At 50.6% G+C, this 24,397-nt stretch overlaps 1 protein-coding gene across 4 annotated transcripts in view; it reads right to left on the bottom strand.

The window, feature by feature from the left end:
* The window catches only part of R3HDM2 (R3H domain containing 2), a 56,003-nt gene extending 32,007 nt beyond the window's left edge, over positions 1-23,996 (bottom strand). For 2 of the 4 annotated variants that reach the window (XM_040539464.1, XM_040539463.1), the window contains exon 1: positions 20,816-21,022. The gene's annotated coding sequence lies outside the window, so the exon portion shown is untranslated. Of the gene's footprint in view, positions 1-20,815; positions 21,089-23,953 lie in introns of those variants that run through there. The other 2 variants (XM_040539461.1, XM_040539465.1) reach the window with 2 other exon arrangements.
* Between the last annotated feature and the right edge of the window lie 401 nt (positions 23,997-24,397).

The following is a 24,397-nucleotide window of genomic DNA, read 5'->3' as shown; positions in this document are numbered from 1 at the left end:
TCCCCAGCTGCCCCCAGCCCGGCCTCGCTCCGCACCCAGCCTCTGCAGGGAGGCCTCCGTCCTCCTGCTTCCCCAGGCATGGCAGCCGGGGAAGTTCCCGTGGCATCGAAGTGCGCTCCCGGCTGTGGCAAGAGGCTGTTAGGAGAAAAAAAAAAAATAGGCTTTGCTAGCAGGACCCCCGAAGGCTGTGCAGCTGCTGAAACATCACCTGCCGGGGCTGCTCGGCCAAACGAAAGCCCTCAGCTTTTTCTTTTTTTTTTTTTTTGCTGAATGGGGATGCCCAGCAGCCCCCCAAGAGGCTGGAGCCTCAGTTCAAAAGCAAAATGGTGAGGGGGCTTTCACACCCCCCCCTCCTCCCACAGGGAACGGCTCTGGCGAGGAGGAGACTTGCTTCGGGAGAAGGTCCCGAAGCCTTAACCGGGAACAAGCAGAAGCTGCGACCGTCTCAGCCGACGGAGCAGCCCCTCCAGAGCTCTCTCCTCTAGCTGTGGCGAGGGGCTTCAGTCTTCACGCCCTTACAGCTCCCCCTAAAACAAAGCGAGATGCACACACCGAAATGCAGGAGGGCCAGCTGTATTTGGCTGCACAGCGCACAGGCTCCCTGTGCTTAGTCACCGCTTTAAGTCTTAATCTCCACCCCCACATTACATCAAAGAGGTGAAACTGTGATGCAGATGGAAGGTTTGGACTTGAGGTGGAAAGTAGGCGGGGGGGGAAATAGCCTCGTGTGAACCAGGAGGCAGGAAATGCAGGTGAGACAAAACCCTCTAGGGTTATAACCTATAACATCTAGGTTATTCTGCAGGATATCAGCACGTCCCAAATAACTCCAGGGTGGGTTAGAAGATGCCAGCTGAGTGGCCTTCATCCCCAGACGAGGAGAAAACTTGTCTGCTGAGCAAACGCCTGCAGCAGCTTAATGCACCGTGGGCCCTCCTGGCTGTTCTGGTGGCAGGAGAACTGTCCCGTGGGGACCCGTGCCGCACCTCTGCAGGTCTGTGGCGGTCAAGGCTGTCCCATGGACCAGAGCCCTGGGAAGAGGCCAGAGTCTGCTCAAGCCCCACGTCACTTCTAAGGCCTTTGAAGGGCCGCTCACCAGCCTCCACAGGTGCCTGGGGAGCTGTTATCACCAGGGCAGCGCTTCCCAGGTACGTGGTCCATGCATGGATTGCGTTATGCAGAATAATTCAGACCACCAGACAGCTCCAGGAAAATAAAGTTAGCTTGTTACCTCCCTCGATCAATGCAAACACTAACATCAGGACAGGTGTCAGGCTGCTATTCCTGTCCTCTGAGTGTGTGACACAGCTGTTGGCAGGGCTGCCAAAAGACTCTTCCTGCGATACACACGCATCAGATGTGCCAGAACAAGAGGTGCTGAGTGCCGCAGCCTTTGGGACTGCATCGCCCTAGGCAGGTCGGACACCTACCCCACCGCACTCAGGAGCTGCTACTGAAACGCTTCCTTCCTAGATGCAATGGAGCAGTTTTCACTGAAAAGGAGTAGTTCAGCAAAAGATTGAACAAAACCCGCCACTTAAGTGAAAGCACGAGACAGGCCGGCAGCAGCGAAGGCAGCGCACAGCAGAGGCAAGTGCCTGCCATGCAGCTGAGCTCCAGGCAGGAAGAGGGCTCCACCACACAAGTTCTGCTGCTACCAACAATTAGGGGAAAAAAAGCCACTTTGACTGAAGGCCCAGCTGCTTTTCATCTCACAATCTCCACAGGAAGAAGAGCACCAGGGGCTGACAATGAAAGTTCATCGGATCATTTAAGGGGAGCACCACAGTGCCCTGGGCAGGCAGCACACGGAAGGAAGGCAGAGTCCTTCTGGGAGCGGAAGAGATGTTCTCTCCTCCCCGTGAGGGAAGGAAACAGAAGATGCTATTGAACTGTGTTCTGAAACACGAATAAGCCCAGCCACCTACCCAATGCCTCCCCACGCTCCACAGGGGATTCTGCGGTTTTTAATCTGGCACCTGCCACATTCAGATCCGGCTCCTTGTGGAACGAAAAAATGAAAAACTCACTGTAGAACACTTTGCGCTTGTCTCAGGAAAGAATAATTAAAAGCAGAACAATCTGCTTCTTCCCCCTGCAGATTCCAGATGTTCTCACTCAAGACAGGTCTTTGCTTCACACCCCGAATGGCCACACTTGGCTGCGTGCAACTGGAATTGCTGGCTCCCGCAGCAGAAGGCTGCGTTTCAGTGGCAAAGAAGAAGCAACTACCATTTGTAGCTTCGAGCTCCTTCAGGAGGGGAGGAGAGGGACCCAGCGTGTCCGGCCACACCAGGCACAAGGCTTGGAAACACCCAGGCCACATGAACCAACACGGAGGGGAGAAATATCGGTTCATTAACAGATTCTCTTCATTTGCCAGGAACACGAAGGTGACAATGCCTACTGCCCCACCCAGTCAGCAGAGGGATGAGGGGGCTCACAGACAAAGAAAAGCAGCAAAACAAGGGAAGGATTCCCCTTCCCCGCTCCCCCCATACACAAAAACTGCTGCTGGGGTGCAGGAGCAGCAGGAAGAGTTGTCTTGCACTTGACGGGTAACTCCAACGTAGAGCTGAGGGATGCATTCAGAGAATCCAGCTCGATTACCTGCAATATTCAGGCCCTTTCTTTTCACCCCCAAAGCAGCCTATATGCTACACAAGATCAGAGCTCCCATCTAATTTCTGCTGTAAAAAGCTGATGACACAAAGATGGCAATCAATGGATTCATGCACTCTGGAGACATCCCGGGGAAGATAATTCAGTTCAGAGCTGAAGCCAGAGGCTGTAAAGATCCCCAGATCCCTCCAAAATCCTCTCCCTACCCTGACTGTGCTTACTGCTCAAATTTTGATGCACGTTTCCTTTTTAAAGCAAGAAAATGGTGGTGTTGGGGAAGGATCTCGTGAAGATGCAACCAGGCAATCGAGACAAGTTTTCAGACCCTCAAGAGCCCTAGATGGAAACGTCGGACTCCATTGCCAAACTGGTACATTCCTGGCTGCTCTACAGCACATCGGGGTGCAAACATTTCTTAAGCACTTGAACTCAATGGGTAAAATTTGCTTACGCCCAATTTGCAGGTGTGGAAAAGGTGACGCAGAGAATTCCTGCTGCAGTTCTTCGATGCCCATATCCCTAGGGGGCATCATCCCACAACAGGCTGGACAGAGGAGAAAGGAACCTACTGCACAAACACCTTGGGAGAGTTTGCAAAGAAATGAGTTCAAATGATACTGAAGAAGGGGTTTAAACTGATACTGAAGAAGGGGTTTAAACTGATACTGAAGAAGGGGTTTAAACAGTCTCAGAGGCTTAAAAGTTGTCTTAGCCCAAAGTTGACAGCAATAGCAGCCATCTTCAGTCTTTCTGCTCTCCCCTCTGTTAGTCCAAGGAAATACTGTTTATTTAATGTTTAAAAAAGAAACAAACAAAAACAAAAAAAAAGAAAACAGTGATGCTGTTCTTCTTTTCCTTTTCAGTTTATTTTGGGAGCTGCAGTGAAGCCACGTGAGAACCCTCTCACCCCTTTGTTTATAAAATCTGGGGGAGAAAAAAACAGCCGATAGTTAAAGAGTGAAAGGATCACAGAAGCGATCAGTATAAACATTTCTTGAGAAGGCAGGGATCAAATTCAATCCAAATGTACATTTACAGTGCTGGAAATGTTTGTGGGCTCGCCGAGGGTCCCTAGGCAGGATGGTGAGAAAAAGAAAAGAAATCTGAGACGAGAATCCCCTGTCAGAGAGTTCCCTTCTCCATTTCACACCGGTCTTCCCTTCCCCATCACGAGCTATTCCTGTATTCATCCGAAGACCAGGGAACTGCTCCCATGACGTCAAAGCAGTTTCCCAGCAACAATTAATGAGGGCTGTCCACCACAGGGGTTTCCTGAAAAGCTAGCAAGGAATTATCCACCTACTTTCTACAGCGTCAAGATGCAACAGGACAGCAGAGAACAGGGATTTCTGTTAACCCTGCCGGGGCTCAGAAGCAGGACTCTGGCTCAGTTCCCGCTGCCACACGTCACAAATCTTTTGGAGAGCCCCAAATGGAATTCCTGCCAAGCAAACACGCTCGCAGTGAGCTATCACATCAGGCAGGCAACGCGTGCAGCTGCGGGAGGTGGCACCCAGGCTCAGGAGAGATGTGTGACATGAGAAATAAACCCCTTACCCTCTTGCCTGCACACTCCTCACGTGCCTTGCCCGTGGCAATCAGAAGCAGGAGCCTAAACATTAGGAAGCTGGCTGAGAGCAAGGTATTCCCCAGTCCAGCTTGCCATCCTCGAGCTGACCTGGGCTGGCAAAGCAGATCCTTGAGCTTTACAACCAGACCTAAATCATTCCAGCTCCTGGCAAACCTCCTTGGGAGAAGAGGGGTTTCCCTCCCTCTCCTTTCTGTTTTCAAGGCTGATGCTCCTGCTTATTAGCATGCAGGTAGAGGATCCTGAGGCATCTGAGACACTAAACAGCCAACAGGTACAGAGCAAATAGACTCTGTGGCTGCTTCCCATGCAAGATCCAAATTGATGTGATCATCAGTCAAGGAGGGGGGGAGTGATGTTACAAGTCAACACCATGTTTTGGCTGCCAGCTGTGAGAGCTGGACTTGACAGCGAAGCAGGAGTCCGAAGGGCAGGTGAGGTATTCACCTTCCCACTTACCTACAGCCCAAGCCTTCAGCAAAAAGAACTCAGGTGCTGCTGCTGCTTGCAGGTCCTCAAGCTACAGGTGATGCTTCCAATTTAAAAAAAAAAAAAGCATTTTCAAGAGATGAAGGGAAACGAAACAGGTCCAATGCACCAAAATAAAGATCTTGCAGTACTGTAACTGGCTAATACACCACAACCAAGAAAACCAGTTCCTAGCACTAAATATCAAAGGACACATTATTTCTAGTCTTTTGTTTCTTAAGCAAGAGTGGATGATGAGCATGTGTGAGAAGGAGGTAAAGGGAATCCAAATTCCTGATTCCACTAAAGCCACATCCAATTTACTGAGACGTTTTCAAATAAAAGATGGGGTTAATATCTACCTGTGAATACAAATACAGCATACGTAGTCCCACAGAACACTAAATTGCATGAACTGAGCTAAGAATTTCACGTGGCACGTAGCCAATTAACAAGTAGTGTACTTTTGTTATCAACTAGCCAACTTCAAACAAGTAAAGCCTCTAAAATATAACCTGGCAGAACAGCAGGGAATATTTTGTCTTTGTAAAATGACCAGAAACTACCCAGGAGCAAGCTGCATAACCACCAAGCTAAGACTCAGGGAGTACCCATGAGACTGTCACGGGGAACTCCTTAATGACATGGAAGAGTACAGTGTGCTTATCGGGGATTCCCCCATCTCCTGGAGGTGCCTTCTCAGCATCACAAAAAGAGGAAGGAGAAAGCTCAGCGTATGTTAGCAAGCCCTGAATGGCTCAGAGAGCCACATATTCATTTTAGTACGGCATCTTTTTAAATTAACCCTATCAAGCAGCAGAAATGCAGTCACTTACCAGAGATGAATGATGTCAGGTCCCCATCCCTGAACCACTTGCTTGCATTTATACCTATGCTGTATTTTGCACGGTGGGGGTGAGGGGAGAGGAAAAGAAAAGTCTCTGGTCAATCTTTCTCAAGCCCAAAATAATTGGAGACTTAATTCCAAAAATAAACTCACCCTGGTGGTTCTGTACTCTCAGCAGGTCATCTGTTTCCTAATCTCGATGGAGACTTCATTGCCACAACCCGTTTGAGAGGAATTTTGCCAAGGTAATTTTGCTTCTTAGAAGACCCCGCCAGCTCTCACCCCTGAATGAAATGCTAGCAATCTTTGCTGCTGCTACAGCAAGCTAATTGCTCTGACAAGCAGCTCTGAAGCAAAGCAGAGCCCAGCTGTTCAGAGGGATGTCACAGAGAGCTCTGCCAATAGCCACATGCACACCCCCCTCCTGCTCTCATTCAAATACTTCAATGGAACTGCCTCCGCAAAGCCCTGAGAAGGCTTTAAAGACACAGCAGCCTTGTTCTGCCAGGCACTGGAGCAACACAAATGTAGGTGCAGGAGCAGAGATAGCACAGTAAGCCTAACCATCTTCCAGCAGGATTCAAGTGCACGGACGACACTTTGGGGAACCCCTGACACGTACCGAGGTAGGTTACAGGCGGCCTTGCTTCAATGCTAACCTTGGTGCCATGAACATTCCCAAGGGGTCAGCTTTTTTAATGCTTCCATTTCAACGCAGTTATTCTTTCTTGCTCGTTTTGTCAGTACTTAATCGCTAATAAGACAGGAAATGGGAAATGCAAAAGACCCTAGAGAGGTTTTAAACTACTCACTTGCTTAAACTTTCCCCAGAAAGGGGTTTTCCATCCCAGACATGCAGGCTGCAGTCAGGTCCCCTCAGCAGGTATCACAGCTTGCTCTCGAGCACCCTGGCCGAGCCTCTCAGCCCAGCAGGGACGGGGACGGTCCCTGCAACTCCCTGACCCCCGCCAGGCTCCCGAGTCACCTCCTGGGTTATGGAGATCTGACTACGGCTCTAAACACCGGTCTAACAGCAGCCACCCGCCTCAAACTCTCCTCCTTCGTGTCAGTGGTGCCTGCCCCAGGCGAGGTGCAGCCAGGGCCAGAGGGAACGTGCTTCTGCAGGGCCTCGTCAACTCCACACGCGACCAGGTCAGGCAGCAGCTGGCCTTAAGGAACCTCCTCACTCAGGAGCAGAGCGAGGAGCAGCAGGGCTCACCCGGCGGCTGTCTGTAGACAAAGGAGGTGAAGATGGGAAGGCAGGATCAGCCCCAGACTCAAGAAGGTAGACAGGCTCAAGTGAGACAGCTGCAAGGTGGTCGGGAGGCAGTTTGAACCGACAGCTTCCATTAAAACCAGAACCAACCACGAAGGAGCGTAGTGCTGTGCTGGTAAACCCTCTTCAGGACTTGTCTCTACCACTTTTGCTAAGTTAATACGGTTTCTTCTAAGTGATGCCCCGTCACAGGCAAAAAAACAGTCCAATGCTTTTTAAAAAGAACAGTAACAGACAGCAGAAACCCAACACATTTCAGCTCCATGGCAAACTAAGGTTCCAGCCTGCACAGCAGACCTGCCCTGCAAAGCACCTAAATTTCAGTGTATACGTGAGATTGCCTTCGCCGTTTCAAAGCCTCCTGAGCCAAGCCTGCCATGCCCGGGCACAGAGCAGATGCCTTCTCCTTCGTGCTGAAGCTGCTGTGACGCTGCCTGCGGGCAGCAGCTCCCTGCCCACAGCAATACTGACACTCCGAGAGGTGTTCTCATGGCTAAAGGCAGAAGAGAAAGCAATGACAGAAAGGCAAGACAAACAGGAGGTAATGAGACAACAGTCACTTGTGATGCTCTGACTGTTTTCAAGAGAAGAGCCACAATTACCCAGTCCCTGCACTGGCGAAACACAAAGGCTTCATGGATATTATGAGATCTCCCCATCAGGTGTGAAACAAAGGACTGAAGTTTACGCCTTCTGTTCCTGGCCACTTCAAGATTTCTTTTCTCCCAGCTCTGATCTTTTAAAATGAAGGCATCCGTCCAAGGAACCATGATCTCCCAAGCTCTTTGGGAAATAGCCACTGCTGTCTGAGCTGTGCAAGCTTGCAGGACGGGGGCCTTCAGCTGAGCTTGTGGGCTCTGCTAGGAGAGTAACTTCTCGGTCTGCTGCACAGCCAGCACTGAGAGGTAGTGAGTGGCCGTCTTCGCACCAGCTCCATGACTGCTCACCAGAAGCCAGGCTGGATGTTCCCATCTCCCTGGCAGAAAGCCTGTGCTTGGAGGGACTCTCTGCAGCACCTGAACCCAGCAAAGCTGTAAGACTTGGAGATTAGATGAGCAACTTGACATCAGGGGATTTTCCCCACGTTTAACTTGTCTATTTTGGGGTTGTTCCTGTCTCCCAGCACCCAACCAGTCCCCTGCAGTTTCAGACCTGAAGTCCACAGCCCTAAAGAAGCTCCAGCAGCTACTCTGGAAATGAAGAAGCAACAGAGGAGCTCAGATCCGCGAGCAGTGCTCCAGCGTGCCTTGCTCAGGCCAAGGATCTTGGCTCCACAGAGGGAACCTTAAAATCTCCACTAAACCTCGCAAAAGCAAACCAAAAGCTTTATTTTGCTAAGGCATACCTACGGTCTGATGCACACTGACTCAGGACTGTTAAGGACAGGCAGGTGCCCTCTACTCTGGAAGTCTGCAGTCGCAAGATCAGTACTGTAAAAGGAGGCAGCTTCAGATGCTGTTCTTCCCTCCTACCAGCTCTTCCTATTTTCCATGGACCCCAGCCTCCTGCTTCAACCCTGTTGTCAGCTCTTAACGGTGCTGTTAAAGCAGCATGAAAAGAAGCTCCATAACCTGAGCCTGAAAACCTGGTCTCTAGCACTTAAGAGGCCTGGCAGATGGCTAAGCAAGAACAGATTCCAGAGCAAGAAAAGCCTTCCAGCTCTAGGACACAAGCACCTGCCCCAGACGGCAGACGCAGCCTCCTGGGGGCTCAGCCAGCCCTTCCAGAGATCACAGCCCGTTATTAATATGAAGGCAAAATGCTGCCAACCCAAGAAGCAAGGGTGTGAGAGGATTTTCCTAAGCTGCATCTTTCTCCTCAGATGGGGAGACAGCATATCCTGGGTGGGAGGATGAGGAGAAGGAAGTGTGAGTCAGCCCCACCAGCAGCCTCGGCTGCCGCAGACTGGATAAAGCCCTACAGAGACTTTGCTGCCTTCTGCCTTTCACACCTGAGAGTCGTTTGCTCAGGTACCGCGTGTGTGCACGCAGCAAAACTAGGTCAGGGAAAGCGGGGCACAGAAAAGATGCCGCAGCTCTGGGTGTTGCCTGTGCTCGCGGCTTGCAGGGAAGCTGCTTATGCCGAACGCGGTAATGTCGCGGAGCAAATGCCAGCAACACGAGCGCAGAACAACGGCACGACACGTTACCTCCCTCTCTGGCAGACATGTACCAAGTGAGCCTACGCTCCACTTTTCCCAGGCCAGTTGCTGCTGAGAGGAGACTCGTCAATTAGGTAGCGGATATAATCTCATCACGAGGGGAGGGAAAAAAAAACCAAACACCTCCAGACTTGTGACACGGATGCAGTGGGATGGCATCGCTGCAAACCCACAGCACCAGCCCTGGACAGGGCTCCCCCCTGCGACAGACGTGCTCCAGGCAGCGTCGGGAACCGACAGCAGCTGCAAGGGGAGAAGAGCATCACCGATGGCCTGGGCGCATCAGGTACCCACCTGGACCAGAACGTCCCTCTCCGGAGAGGGGGAGCAGCGCTGCATGGCGGCGAGGGAGGAAGGCAGCGCTTGGGAGGCTGGAGGGCTGCATCACGGACTGTTCTTCGGGTTGGAACCGACCTCGGTCGCTGCAGCAGGCTGCAAGAGGAGAGGTTTCCAAACCTGGGTGCCTAACACGAGCCAAGTGCTGCCAGGTATACACCAAGCATCTGAGCTAGGGGACCGGCTTGAGCAGGCAGACAATACCAACAACTGCACATGACAAGGAAAAAAAAATCTTCCAGGAGTCCTCCAGGCCACGGGCTTGCCTTTTTTTTTTTTTTTTAAAATGCAGGAGCGTGCATGCAGCAAAAAAGATTTCTTGGTGTTTGGAGCCAGGAAGTGGGAAGGATGAGAACTGCAGCACACTGCTGATAGCAGCTACCTCCTCTAACACGCTCCAAGAAAATAGCTCCATGGACAGCCAGAAGCAGAGCTGTGGAGAAATTGAAAGTGGAGGCCAGCAGAATCCCCACAGCTGGGACTGAAGGATGGATGTGCTGCTCTTAGCCTTTTTCAGGGGGCTCATGAGCAGAAGGGAAAGAGACCAGCCAGAATTCCTAACTGGTCCTACAACCAGCATATATTTCTTATAGGGCCCAAGGTCTCTGCAGCAGAGACCACAATAAGGGAGCGAGTGGTAGAGTGAAGAAAAATAAAAAAGTCCCTGCAGAGCAGAGGAGAGGCCACCCTCCAAATTACCCTCAAGTCAGAATCGTGAGTGGTTGACACTTCTGAGAGGGGCAGGGAAACCCAGGCTGTTAGGAACTTCGAATGGCTTCTGTACCAGATGGGAAATAAATCCAAATTAGGGCCAAACAATAAGATCCAAGTGGCAAGGCCTGCCCTATCCTCAGCTCACCCCACTGCTGGAAATCCACTTCTCTCCAGGTGCTGCACAAACACCAGCGCGCAGAATAAAGGCACACACCACTCTTACACACCCAGGACCCTAAAGCAGGGCAAGGGCGGGGTGGAGCTCCTGAAGGTACAATAAACAACGACCATTTGGAGAGACTTTCTTGGCCTAAGAGAAGAATTCAGAAAATAGACTGTATGTAGGTTGCAGATTGTCCCCTGCTCAACTGCTTCTAGGAATGTGCTCCAGACGCGTGAGGCCCAAGGTCCAGGGCTCTGGAGGCAGGGATGGAGGCCAGGAAGGCAGCAGCAGCTTGGCTCTTTCCTCCAACGAGATCCTTCCCTCCTGTCGCCTGACTTCAAGGAGGGCATCCTCCTCCTCCCCAGCTCCATTTGGAAGAAAGTTCAGAAGCAGCAGGTACGGAAAGCAGCTAAATCCATCGGCTCTGATGGACAAAAAGTCAAAGGGATATCAGAGATGGAGGAAGGGGGGGAAAAATGATAGCAGGAGAAAATACCAATGCTGAGAGACCTTCAAGGAAAGTCAGAGGAAGGGACGAGCTAAGTTTAGTCAGTAGCTGGAAAAATCCTTCCAAGATGAAACATCCTGCCCTCCTGCTCCTTTTAAAGCCTGTACTGCCATCTCTGTTGGAAAAGGGTCCCTGTACCATGCATGGCAGAGAAAACAGAAGTTTTAAATTAAAAAACAAACAAACACGATTTTCCCTAAGTAAAAAAATAAAAAAATCAAAGCACCCCACCACCAAGCAGCTTTAAGCCAGCCTCAGCCATGCCCAGTCTCTGATGTTGTTTTCTCCTCCACCCTTGTGTGCCCAGAAGGCTTTTCTTCCCAGGCTGAAGCCAGTCTCCAGGCATTAAAAAGGAAAACTTATATTATTTTTTTTATTTTTTTTTAAAAAAAGGAACCTTCCATTCAAATCCGGCTCAGCTGAGGATGTGTTATCATGGCAACCATCCCCTCCCTGTCTACCCCAGCAAGGAGAGCATTAACCACACAGATCTGAACGATCCTGCGCTAGCACACAGACTGCAGCCAAGCCCCACTACCCCATGCAGCCCCTCCAAGCCAAGGCCAGCATGATTTGACATGAACCAGATCTGTCAATGGCCCAAGACAGACACGTGGGCAATCATGAGCAGTGGAAAAGACGTAGCACACTCCATTCAGCTCCAAACACTGATAAATAATTCAGGAAGAGAAATGCCGCAATACAGAGCAGAGCACGGTTTAAAAATAGAACATGTGCTGATGCCAGAGGAGCGGAGGGAGAGAAAAGCAGAGAGGTGGCACGAACTAAAGCCTGCGTGGCAACAAGCCGGGGGCTGGCGGGCGCTGCAGCCCCCTAGCTCAATGCGCTGATCCCAGCAGATGTTTATTTGCTCACCCTTTCAATTAGGAATCCCAAACTATTATTCACATGGCACCAGCAAGCAGGGCTACCCCTTCTGGATCGCAGCCCTGCAGCGATGCACGTACCCAAGAAAAGAGAAAAAGCCTTCACGCTGGAAAGCCCGCGGCGAGGACAGGGCTGAGGCGTGCCCGGCGGACACCAGTGATGCTCAGCTTTATGCGGTCCGACGCTCTCTACGAGGTGCGGGTAGATGCTAGAGGCTTTTCTCTATGCAGCCAGCCTCCTAAATTCAGCTGCCTTGCGTTCAGATGCTTCCACTCATCCTACGTACCATCCATCACTAGCCAACTGTCCCATGTTTGACGCACTTTTTTGTAACACACTGCACAGCATCACCACCACCGCCACCCTTTTAGGGTCAAAGAGCTCAAGAAGCCACTACCTTGCCTCCAAACTCCATTGTCCTTCCCGCATTGATAAATGCGCAGCAGAACACCCCTCTGCGCTGACTTCGCACATTCACCTGTCCCAGCACATCTGCAATTTAGGTGCCACCTGTATTTTCCTTTTTCACAACAGAAGTGATGTAAGTAATACCAGAAACATCATTATTACCAATTACAATTACCAATTATTACCAATAACATCATTATTATTAAAGAATTTCCCCTTCCAGCTGCAGACCCAAACACATTTCACATTTACTATCAGCTATGAAGAAGCCTTGGTCACAGACAGAGTCCCTTTATCCCGCTTTGCCACAGGCGGCTCTCCAGAAAAGAGGGGCTGTTCCAGGCTCTGCAGAACCTGTGAAATACTCTGACAGATGGCTGCTTTTTTCTCTCCTCAGAGTTTCAAAAAATAACACCAAAAAGACACCAATCTCTCCCTGCCTCCTCGCGAAGGCGAGCAACATCAGTTTCCCAAGTATTTATAAAGCAGGAAGCTGCCATTAATAAGAAAAAGCAGATTTATTTTTTTTATAGGGAAAAATAATATGCTATCATGTACAGCTAATTCAAAACCTAATAAATCTGTAGGCAGAAGCAGCTTACTGTAAATATTTCAGGTTCTCTTCCCCCCCCCCCCGAATATCCAAAAAAATTGAAAGCATAAAAAATGAGTGGAAAAAAAAGTTAAAAGGCCACTGAAAGGAAGTTCAAAAGACAGACCTAGATGACTACTTGTAAAAACCTCTGTCTTAAACAGGAAGTCATAAACAAACGGCCCCTTAGGTTCAAGCAAAGATCTCCCAAAACGTATTTTGCCCTGAATTTGAGCTGAAGTGAACAAAGCCATATTGCTCAGCCTTAATCAATGGAGCACTGCAAAGCAGAGTTCCCCTGCTTCTCTGAAATGCAATATTCATGGAAATCCTGCCTAAAACTAAGCACGCTGCCTTCCCGGCCCCTTTACCTTACCACAAGTTACACAATCGCGTTCCGCTTGAGATGTGAGCTGCTGGAAAGGGGCTTTAAGGGGAGGGAAAAAGCCATGAGCTCATTGCAGCTGAAGAATCATCAAATCGTTAAGGTTGGAAAAGACCTTCAAGATCATCTGGTCCAACCATGACCCTACTACCAACATCACCCACTAAACCATGTCCCTAAGCACCACCTCCAACTTTTCCTTAAACACCCCCAGGGACGGTGACTCCACCGCCTCCCTGGGCGGCCCGTTCCAACGCCTGACTGCTCTTTCTGAGAAGAAATGTCTCCTCATTTCCAACCTAGACCTCCCCTGGCACAACTTGAGGCCATTCCCTCTAGTCCTATCGATGTTTACCTGTGAAAAGAGGCCGAACCCCAGCTCCCCACACCTTCCTTTCGGGTAGTTGTAGAGAGCAATGAGGTCTCCCCTGAGCCTCCTCTTCTCCAGACTGAACGACCCCAGTTCCCTCAGCTGCTCTCATAGAATGGCTCGGGTTGGAAGGGACCTCATGCATCACACAGTTCCAGCCCCCCTGCCATAGACAGGGATGTCACCCTCTAGATCAGGTTGCCCAGGGCCTCATCTAACCTGGCCTTGAACACCCCCAGGGATGGGGCATCCACAATTTCTTCCAGCGCCTCACCACCCTCTGAATGAAAAATTTCCTCCTAACCTCTAATCTAAATCTCCCCTCTTTTAATCCAAAACCCTTCCCGCTTATTCCATCAATATCTAGCCGAGTAAAGAGTCCTTTTAAAAAAAACAAACACACACAAAAGCACTAAAAAAAAAAAAAAAACAACAGCAGAACAGCATTTTCACCTTCAGCAGAGCCAGGTACCCTGCTCACTTCAACAGGAGCGGCAGGGCTGTGCCCTGCAGTTCCAGCAGGATGAATCTTAAGGATTCCCAGGTTCGAGCTCTCTGTCCACAACCAGCAGGGTTATAAGATGTTGTTCTTTGCTGGGCCAAGCAGAAAGGCTTTGCAACACCTCCCAGCCACGAGCCATAAGGCTTGCCAAGATCAACTCGATCATAACATGCTGTTATCAGGATGCTTTTGAGGGAGGGAGGGTAGTTAAAGCTTACACAACTATGCCAACAGTATTTGCGTTCATATCTTATTTGTCCAACTCACATTTGAACACAATGGACCCAGTGAAGGTACTCTGACAGAACAGTTAAAACCTCAAAAAAGCCTTCTGATAGTTGACCAGCTAGAGAGAGCCTGTTAATGCTCCCACTAGTGGCCAGACAGACTTATGAGATCAATCCTTAGCACAGAATCCATCCGCAGAACGCCGATCATTAAGGAGCCAGGCTGACCAGTTCTGCCGCTGACCAAACAGTTCATTTGTTCATACAATTATGTTGGCACAACCCCGAAACACAGACTCAGCGATAGGTCAGAGGTTTCATTTTCGGAGAGCTCCTACCATAAGCAGCAGCTGTATCAGATGAAGCCCATTTGTACCAATATGAGCACAGCATCAGGCAAGAGTGCGGAGTTGCTTTCACTCTACCAGCAGAGCAAAGTCAGACTGCTCAGGCTGCTAAAAGCCCACACAAACATCGCGGCTGAAAGCTGATATATCTACCACTTTCCCAGATTCAGGGAGCTACGTGCTGGGGAGGCCACCTCCAAAAGGTGCCCAACGCCCAGGACTTCGCGTACACCCAGAGCGCCTGCTGCTGTCAGCCCCATGCCCCTGCGCAAATGAGCCCAAACCATCTCAGTCCCAGGTCCAAACCTGACATGGGGGAACAACACAGAAAGGAGCAGACACTCAGCTTCTGGGCTTCTGTAACTTTAAAGGTGGAAAGAAGCTTTAAGATTTGAACAACCTCACCCAGCTGCAGGCACAGGATCTAGACCACCCCTCTGCATTTTTCCCCATGTTCTAGATCTTCATTCTGCTTCCTTCCTAGTAAGAAACCACGACAGAAGGATTGGGCTCCGAAGCACCTGCTCATTTTGGTTTGCCCATGGGGAAAGAGACAGGGCAGGATCCTATTTTCTAATAGACAGCATACCTGAAGCTTCCCCAAAGAGGTCAGTCTCTGAGATACAGGGAACACCTTCCATAATAAAGCAGCTCTCGTGTCTAAACTCAGCTCAGAAGAAATTAGTTTCTCAAAGAAAAGGATGTCAAAGCAATATATGAATTTTATAACTTCATTAAAAAAAAATATAAGAGAGCTGGCATAAAGAGTAGGCTGCATCTGCCCACACTCAATAATCATCACAGAAATTCACTGGGAGGCAGCAGTGACTCAGTCTGCACTACACAAAGACAGCTTGTGCTCGCAATACATAATGAAACTGGGCTTTATAGACGACCATAAATCTGCATGCGCCCCATTGACAACACATGCAAGGGAATCCCAGCACTGACAGACATGGGCTTGGAATTATCAGCCCTTCCTCTTGCTGCTACCCTAATAGATAATCTCAAAGCTTTCCCCCACCTCTTCCCACGCTAGGAGATGGATTTCATAGAATCACAGAATGGCTCGTGTTGGAAAGGACCTCAAAGATCATCTTCTTCCAACCCCTCTGCCATGGGCAGAGATGCCACCCTCTAGATCAGGTTGCCCAGGGCCTCATCTAACCGGCCTTGAACACCTCCAGGGACGGGGCACCCACAACCTCTCTGGGCAACCTGTTCCAGCGCCTCACCACCTCTGAATGAAGACTTTCCTCTTAACCCCTAATCTAAATCTCCCCTCTTTTAGTTCAAAACCATTCCCCCTCGTCCTGTCAATATCTCACTGAGCAAAGAGTTGCACTCCATCGTTTTGACAAGCCCCCTTTAAGTACTGAAAGGTTGCAATGAGGTCCCCCAGAGCCTTCTCTTCTGGAGGCTGAACACCGCCAGCTCTCTCAGCCTTTCTTTACAGGAGAGGTGCTCCACCCCCCTGATCATCTTTGTGGCCCTCCTCTGGACCCGCTCTAATAGCCCCACATCCTTCTTGTGCTGGGGGCTCCAGACCTGGATGCAGCACTCCAAATGAGGCCTCCAAGAGCAGAGCAGAGAGGGACAATCACCTCCTTCCCCTGCTGGCCACCCCTCTGTTGATGCAGCTGGCCTTCTGGGCTGCAAGCATGCACTGCCAGCTCACATCGAGCTTTTCATCCATCAGAACCCCCAAGTCCTTCTCTGCAGGGCTGCTCTTACTGAGTTCTTCACCCAGTCTGACCCCATGTCCAGGATTGCCCCTAGATTTCTCTTAGAGAAGTGCTCTGTTGCACCCACTGCTCATGCCGCCAGGAGGCCATGCCCAGCTGTACCCACGAGCCAACAAGCCCTGGTACACCGACTCCTGCTTCCTTTCTAAACAGCAGCGATAGTTCCCCTTTTTATAAAGGGACAATAATAATCAAAACAGTAAGAAGACAGACAAAAAAGGGCAAAAAGCTGAAGTGCTCAAGTCAAAACACACAGAGAGCCAACCTCGCGCGTTAGCAGCCCATCGAGATCGCCCAGGTCTGACAGCAGCACAGCTCCACACCTGCTTTTCACAGACAGGAGGGTCCGAGCTGCAAAATTCCTGTGATATGATTCAGAAGGAAGAAATGACATCAAGTCATCAGTACCACCTCTCGTCTCAAACCAAGCTGTTGGGCAGCTGGCACTGGGAACAGACATGTACATTGTTCCGCTTGTGTGTTGAATTTCGATTTAATAAAACCGGTTGGGCAGCAGACAAGAGCTTATATGAGGCTACCTCCCTCCTCTACTGCTTGGGGAGACTGCATATTGTCTACCTGGATGCTCACTAAAGTCCCCAGAAATCTGTTTTGCCACAGCTCTACTTGGGCTAAATTTAGCAGAATAATGGAAGTCGCTGGGAGGTGTGCAATTGATTTAGATATCTGCACTTTAATGCTGCCAGGCAGCTCGTTTCTGCGTGATCCCCAAGTATCTGGAAAGAAAGGACATCCCAAAAAACATCAGGACATGTACTGGACTATCAGCGGATCTAGGAGCTGATGATCCACATTACAAGACCGCCAGGAGCTTGAATTGGCCAAGTCTCTACAATGGTGCCGGAGCAGGTGTGGAACACAACAGTGTTTGGATGTTGTAATAATCCATTGCTACGTTATGGAACAACGCTGAGCAGCAACACGTCTTTCGCCAGCACTTTTGCTTGTTAAACAAGTCAAAAGTATTTTGAATGCCTTACGACTGCTGAACGTAAGAGCGGTAGTAAGTCTCTGTTGCTTGTTTTCCACAGTCACCGTGCTTGGTCCTCAGAGCTGGGGTACCTTAACAGACAGAGATACAAAGCAAAACTTCTTTGCTAGCAGAAGGTAAAGAGTGGCATTAATTACCTCTGATTCACAACTCACAGGTAAGCCAGAGAGCTTGCCTTTAGTTGTAAAAAAAAAAAAAAAAAGCATTGCAAACACCCATTCTACCTTATCTGAAGTACTGGGAAGGATCAGCTCAAATGAATGTCTGCACTGATGTAAACCAGGCAAAACTAGCTGCTTGCTGGGGACAGAGACTATCCAAACACCAACTCTTTGTACTCCACTGCAGAGAGGAAGGGAACCTACAAGTTACATCAGCTCTAAACTTCCTCTCACAGCCTGACCTCCAGCAGCAGTGCGGACATGGCTCTGCCAGCTGAAGGTGCTGCATCCACCCGTGAGGTCCACTGAAACCAGCGGCGCCCAACACGGGGCACCCAGATATCCAGGGCTGTCAGCACCTCTGCAAGAAAGAAACCACGGTACGCTACCAAAAATACAGAGCATCAAAATAAGCGTATCGCTCTAAAAGAGCCTATTTCACTCACATTAACTTCCAGAAACATACACTTCAAAAAAACTGCAACGGGCACGTGGAAAAGCCACCAGCAAATGCAGCCGTTTGATCGAATCTGGTCCCAGGAAGAGGAAGCCGTGATAACAGCTCACTCAGGCAGAGGCGGTGATCGGAGAGCAGGACTCTGGGCTCTTCTCAAGCACAGTCACTTCAGTGCCACGCTATGAGCTCCTGAACAGTACGGCAGCACCACTCACTCACCTCATCTCCCAGGGCAACTGTTGTTCCTAAGGAACTGGAATCCTCAGGCGAAAGAAACCAGGAGAAGAACAGCACGTTATTATTAGATCAGTATCGACATAAGCTGGAAATAGAATCCAAACCCCAAACTAACCAATTCTACCTATTCGAAACTTCGGCCTCAGTTAGCAAGCCGCAAGCATAGCATCAGCTGAAGCACCCCTCTCACTTGTCACGGACCCAGGAGCATCAACCATCACTGCCACTTATTTCTCCAACCTCTCCAAGTCTTTAAGATATGCTACTCTTTAAGATACGCTACCAAAGCACGTAATTAAAAAAAAGGGAAAAAGATCCAGACCAAACGTAAAAGTCATTTGGGTTACAGCACTTACTTCCTCCCAGGATTACACTTCCCTGCCAGGGCTACGTCAACAGCAAAGAGCCACAGATGCTGTCTGCCTTTTATTAGGTTTAGGGGCTGAAGAACAAGTTGTAAGTTCTGACCCTGCAGCTGCCTCTTCTCAAAAAAGAAAAAAAAAAAATCAAGTTCCTCAATTAGTATCAATATAGTTGAAGCTTACCATTAAGTGATACATAATGAGGTGAAACACAGTGCATGTGCGCATATATACTAGCAAACATCTGTGCTGGGATTACCTTGATGCATTCTTCACACTTTTCAAACAACTCTTTGCATGACAGATTCACACCTTTCAAACAACCCGTTTTGGCATGAAAGCATTCCCTGTTCCCCCACCTGATTCTACACAGGAATTACGCCTTGACAAAATGACTTAGACTTAACATTTCTCCAATACACTAATTCTTTTCTTTATCTGTCACCATCTACCACAGAAAGAAAGACAAGAAATAAAATTTAAAGTAGGTAGATGGGAAAGCAGGAACACAGCGGGTGAAATCCAAACTCCACTTTAATCGGAGAAAGCTTTGGTTCATACATCGCCTTTACAAATAACTGCAGAGCAGGGTAGTGTAGGTGAAGACAACAGAAAAATGTTTAAGCACTGAACGGAAGGTAAGCCTGGAACCTATTCTCCAGGTTATCATTACTATTTCATTAAGTGGGTGATTTATACACCTTCCCCCTGAAAACAGAGCTTTAGAATAGAAACACTGACACAATCTTAAATTTAGCAACACAAATGGCATCACTACTATAAGGGGAACTTGATGCATCTGCACTCTGACAAGAGGATAGGATATCAGGGGCAGAACAAGAGGCGCTGCAGAATGTCTGGAGGAAGGGGTTTAGGGATCTGACGCGGGCACGCTGCCCTGCTCTGCTCCTCAGGCATCCCTCAACAAGTGAGCCTGCCTGTCCCCCGACCAACTCCTGGCAGTTCTCCTTCCCCTCTAATTCAGTTGACCCCTCTATTCCCTCCAAGCCTTTTTCAAGGCTTGTTGCAGACGACCTGAGACAACTACAACAGGGACAGGCAGAAGCGACGAATACTCCTTCAGCTGCTATGAGACCGAGCGATGCTGCTGCCCCTTCTCCTGGCACTGCCTCCTCCAAGCAGTGGCAGAATCCCAGGTCCTTACGCAAGCGTCTCCCAGCCACAGAGGAAGTGACTGCACGTCATTTTGTAAGTTCTCTGGGACTTTGCTCGCTTTCTGTATAAATCCACGTTACTTTAGGAAGTGTTAGTTTACTCACAGCCCTCGGCTTTTACTCAACTAAAACAAGACATGCAAAGTCACACGAGTTTAACTCAACAGGTGACATAACACCTGATGTTTGGCAAGTCAGCGCAGTTTCGAACACGTGCAGTGCCCCCTCCAAGCCTCGTTTGCTGGGTTTAGCTCCTCCTTGTCACACAAGTCCCAAAACCACACGAAACACTATGATGTTCAAACCAGCTGCATCACGTTTCTAGTTCGGTGCGGCACAGCGCAGTCAAAATACCCTGGGACTGCTCTCAGCCACAAGACGACCTCGAAAACTTAAGCCCAACGTAAACAACTGTAAACCACTCACCTAGCAGTGACTCTGCAGGAAGCCTGGAGCAACTGTCTGAGAAATGCAGTATTTGCCCCAAGAACGGATTAACTTTAATCGTCAGCATAGCATATAGTCCTGCACTCCACAGAGCAGGCTGCTGAAAAAGCCCCTAGGTAATGCTGGGCCCAGAAAACTTGAGCTCATTTAATGTAAGCACCGTGCCTGGGTAAATCGGATTGTGGCTGAGACCCCAGGAGACCCCACCAAATGAGGACGTGGACAGACTGGCTTCCTCTGCCACCTCATCACGAGATGATCCACAGGTATGTGATTCTACAGCCGCAGCTCACAGATGTGAGAGGACACAGGGTGCTGCAAGATGCACTATGTCCTGGCAAGCAGCACCCACTTCTTCTAGCCCAACAGCTAGTACCCTGGGAGACTGCAGATCTTGTCCCAAAACAGCAAGCCACAATGAAGATGCCTGGTGAGAAATCAAAGGAAATTAGTTCCTTTAATTCCACTCCACCGAACATCCTACCAACCTAGAGACCTGACCCTCACAGGTCACGCAGCCGAATCTCAAAGCAGCACTCGACTAACTCCATCTCTGGATGGAGAGAAGCCTAGCTACAGCTACACCACAGAATATAGCTTCTCAGTTTTGGTCTGAGGAAGATGTGAGCAACCAAGGCCATTAAGACCCACCAAAGAGGAAGACGGTGCCACAAACTCAAGTCTGATATTGTTAAATCACTCCAGGTTTCATCACGCTCATGCTACGCAGGTAGCTCGAACTGGCCCTCAGGAACCACTGGGGAAAAACTGCAAAGCCTGACGGCTAAGGGGTCAGTTGGCTCCAGATCCTACTCACCTCCAGGTCACCAGTCCCCAGTCAGTCCCCACTCCTGAGCAGGGGTAGAGATCAGAGAACGGACCATATCCAAGTGATGTTTCTCCTTCACAACTGGCATGAGTTGAGTTGGGAGTCTTAATCCAGCTCCTCAAAAGCCAGGTGGCTGTCTCCAGCAAAGCATCATCACTGCAAGCAACCTGTTGAGATCCATCCTCACTTGTGCAATCCCTGGAGTCTGAAGTAATGGTTTACTATCCAGTGAAGCTGCCATCAAACATCACACTGTGCCAGCTTGGTGGACAGAGAAAAAAATAATCAGTCTAATGTCTATCCTTGTCATCTAGACTGTCGAAAAATACCCTCATATTTGCAAATATACACATACACACACACTGGAATAAGCTTCCGAAGTTTGTGTACATAGAATCCACCCTTATATTCCAAGGAAACAGGAATGAACAGGGGGAAATCTTTAGAAATAAATGTTTAATAGCACACTGAAAATACAAAGAGCTGTGGATGGGAGAAGCGAGACCCTAAGAGAACATCTGTTGGGGAAAAAAATCAGCAAGCCAACTGCAAACTACTGAATTGTCATTCAGTAAGGAAGGAAGATTACTGCAAGTATCCTCGGTACGATTTAACGGAGAATTTCTAGCATGAATTCAAGGAGAAGGACACAGAGGTTATGCCAGTCAGCCTTAACAGCCTACAGGTGTCAAACAGGACAGAAGAATGGAGCATAAGGAATCGGAACTACCCGAAGTTACTACAGGGAACCAGACCCCCAGGTCTCAAAGGGAGATGGAGAACAGGTCAAAGCAAGAGATGAGGCGAGATTCTCAGCAAGTACCAGTGAGAGAAAACCAAACTGAGACCAGCCACACATGGAGTTTCTTTGCATGCTGTCAGCGGGAAAAGGAACACCGAGACAAAGACTTGGAATCAGCAAGGGCACAGCATTTTGATCTGTACGTGGGCAGGCGTTTGCTTTTGACGAGCAGATGAGGTCCTAAAACACACTCCCATTGCTCCTCATTGGAAGAAACCAATTCTTGTACATGGCAACGATATGGGATATCTGTGGACTATGTCCTGCTCTCCTCTCGGGTATTTTCTTTTTAACACCAGCCAGTGTCCCCAGCACGGCTGGCAGGTAAGGGCAGCTCTGCTGCTGCTAGTCCCCAGGTTTTGAAGCAGCAGCCACAAAACTCTGCCAAAGGGTTTCCCTCCCTTTTGCTACCGTTAGGATATAATTCTTCAGCCTATCCTTTGTTTGGTGATAAACAGACACCAAAGCCTGGCAATGTTTCCAGCTCCCCAAGCAGGTTATCTTCCTTTACCAACACTTCTTTTCAGTACTCTTCCGCTCTTTAAACTTTAACTTTGCTCCAAAACAGAAGACGGACAGTAATCTGCATCTACTCAGCAACATGTGCAGGACTAAGGCTAGCTTTGTGTTTCCAGCTCCCATCACATCTGAATCCTCTTCAGCTGTGGTTCAGATTCTAATGGATCACTTTGAACAAACAGAGGCTGCAAAAGCAGCAGAAGCAATAATAAACTCAGGGTTTCTTTCTATTCACAATTCCAGTGGCATCCTTGAGCTCTAGGAAAAATAAAGCCTTATCCTGGAGAGTTGGAAGCTCTGCACTTGAGCAGCTTCTGCCAGAGGCTGGCTCGGTGTTCCTGACACTGAAGCTCATTCCCTTACAAACCCTACTACTAAGGCACACCTACTTGACTTATCAGCACAAATGATTAGAAATATGCCTTTTTTTTTTTTCCCCAGACCTCTTTTGACAGCACTGAAGCCTCATAAAAAGACAGAAAATTATACAGAGAGCAGGCAGCGCAGAAACAGTTGAGCTCAGGCCAGTTCAGATTCTCTGCAGCCTAACAGCTGATCACTAACAGAGCAATCCATAATAAAAGTGACAGCAGAAACCCATTAGGGTTTGCAGACCTCCCTCAATAAACCAGTCATCAACTGGCTACAGCCTTGCCTATCGACCAGGTGTTGGCACAGGTTGGATTCTCTTCTGAAAGGCACGCACCCTTCTTGTGGCTTCTGAAAGAGAAGTTATCAAGCCCCTTATAAAACCAGAGACCAGTGCAGCAGCATAGACCCAGGCTCAGCTTCTCAAAACAAACAGAAAGAGGCCAGAAAGAACAATAACTGGAAAAGGTTGCCATCAATGAAAGATATAATACAGAATGTAAGGAACTAAAGGACGTAAGGAAAGGGATGAAAAAGCGGTTCACAAAATGGGGGACAGAAGAGAGGTAGCAGCCCCCCCCCCCCCCCCGTTACATCCACTTCCACACCACACGAGGAGCTCACGGGGCCACCTCTGAGAGCCCGTTTCAAAGAGACGAAGGGGCCCGTTGGGAACAACATCCACTTACCTGGGAGACTCGCTGCCAGAACACTGCCCCAGCAGGAGCCGGCGGCAACCCCGACACCCGGGTTTTCAGAAAAACTGAACTTCGATGCTTCCCAACACAAAGCACGGCGAGGATTTACGTCCGCCGCGTGACAGAGATCATGGAGCCACCAAACAACTCCCCGTGTAACCCCCAGCGCACCCCCCTCAGAACCACGGGCTCCCCCTCCCCGGAGCCCCCCCAGCACCCCAGCGGCTCCCCGTGACCCGCTCCCTACCGGCAGGGGGCCATGAACGTTCCAGGGCCGGGTTTCGAGGCGAAGGCTCTGCCGCTGCGGGCCGGGATCCCCTCCCCGTGCTCCCGGGCCACCAAACCGGGCGGCCCGCGGCCATCGCGACGCCGGGCCCCGCTCACCTGTTGCTGCTCCGCCTCCACCGGGAGCCGCCGCGGCCCCGGGCCGGGCAGAACCGCGCTGCCGGTGCTCCGCCGGCTGCTCCCGGTGGCGGGGACCCGGCGGGGCCTGGCGGGGAACGGGAGAGCGCCGCCGGGGCTCGCCCTGGAGGCTGGAGACCCGCGGCCGGTCCGGTCCCGGGGGCAGCGAGAGGGGGACCGGCCCAACGCCCCGACGGCTCCGCTCCCGGTCTCGGTCTCGGTCGTGGTCTCGGCCCCGGCCCCAGTCCCGCTCCCTGTCTCGCCCCGCTCCCAGGCCCGTGCCCCGGTCTCGCTCCCGGTCCCGGCCTCCCGCCTCCCTCGTCCCCCCGCACTTACCGGGCCGGGCCGGGCCCTGCGCCGCCGGGCCGGGGCCGGGGCCGGGGCTGCTGCCGCCGCCGCCGCCACCCCGGGGCCGGGCCTGGGCCAGCGCGGGCCGCCCGGGCGGGGCGGCGGAGCGGGAGGGGGGGAGCGGGGCGAGCGGCGCGGGGGAGGCGGGGCGGGACCGGAACGGGAAGGGAGGGGGAGGGAGAGGGGCGGGCGGAGGGGAGGAGGGAGGGAGGGGAAGGGAAGGGAAGGGAAGGGAGGGGAAGGAGGGCGGGCCCCTTACGCGCTGCGTCACCGCTCCGTGCGTGTCGCGTCACCGCGGCGCTCCCGCCGGGCCGCCGTTGTCATGGCAACCGGGGCGGTGGCGCCCCCTGGTGCGGGGGAGGCCTGGAGGGGGCGGGGCCCAGACGAGGGGGCGGGGCTAGGAGCGGGGGCGGGGCTGCCCTGCCGGCCTCC

The sequence above is a fragment of the Cygnus olor genome, chromosome 29 (genome assembly GCF_009769625.2).
Source record: "Cygnus olor isolate bCygOlo1 chromosome 29, bCygOlo1.pri.v2, whole genome shotgun sequence".
Classification (NCBI taxonomy): Eukaryota; Metazoa; Chordata; class Aves; order Anseriformes; family Anatidae; genus Cygnus; species Cygnus olor.
The sequence above is the reverse complement of the archived record's forward strand: the minus strand, read 5'-3'. Positions and strand labels throughout refer to the sequence as shown.